The sequence below is a fragment of the Lytechinus variegatus genome, chromosome 1 (assembly GCF_018143015.1).
Source record: "Lytechinus variegatus isolate NC3 chromosome 1, Lvar_3.0, whole genome shotgun sequence".
NCBI classification, from domain to species: domain Eukaryota; kingdom Metazoa; phylum Echinodermata; class Echinoidea; order Temnopleuroida; family Toxopneustidae; genus Lytechinus; species Lytechinus variegatus.
In genome coordinates, this window is record NC_054740.1 from 80085881 (window position 1) to 80086822 (window position 942).

Sequence of the window (942 nt, forward strand, 5' to 3'; positions counted from 1 at the left end):
CTAAAACTTAACCTTCGGTTAAGATTGATGTTGACGTCGCCGCCGCCGAGGTCGTCGGAAAAGCGGGGCCTGTAGTTTCACTCTGCTTTGCAGGTGAGACAAAAATGAGGGTTTGGAAGTTCAAATTAATGGTTTTAGAACTTTTCATTTATTAGTAATGAACAGATCATAAATCGTAGAGTCCGTAACACCACACAAAAACGCTGATTTGTTTTACGAAACTTCCACTGAATGTCAAATTACTGTGATGAAATCTATTTAGGATTTCGCATCTTTAATTTTATAAGACCTGCTTAGAATCTATTAAAAAAAAAAGATGTCATAATCATTAAAAACAACAATGCTATGAAACAACTATGGTATATGAAATAATAATCTAACTTAAAAAAATCAATATTGGACATTTCGATATCGATCACGCTACAACAAAGAGCTTTATGCCGCCGGATTAATACACCAGATGAACAATTGAATTTAGTTTCATGGAGGTTAATACTATATTCTTCCTTATGGTATAAAACCGAATAACAATAATAAACTGGACTAAGATCGCGTCACATCCAATACATAGGTGGAGGTGCCGTGACCGAGTGGTCAAAGGCGACCTGAAAGTCCGCGGTTCAGTCCCCGGCCACATGCCCATAGCATCAATGCCCGTGAGCAAGGAATTTATTCGACAGTGCTCTTTCATCCTCTTTTATTTCAAATAATTTAAATGCCTTATGCAATCTTGGTAACTAGGTATGCGCATTGTTATTTTCAATAAAATATATCTAGAGAGTATGTTCGTAGCGAAAGCATAGCAATCATACGACAGTCCACAAAAATCAGTATACTACATTGGTGGCGGAAGCCAAAATTTTTAGGAGGGGACAACCAAAAAAATTTTGACAAGCAAAAAAAAAGTTCTCTACCCAAAAATTTTTGGGAGGACGTAGGAAA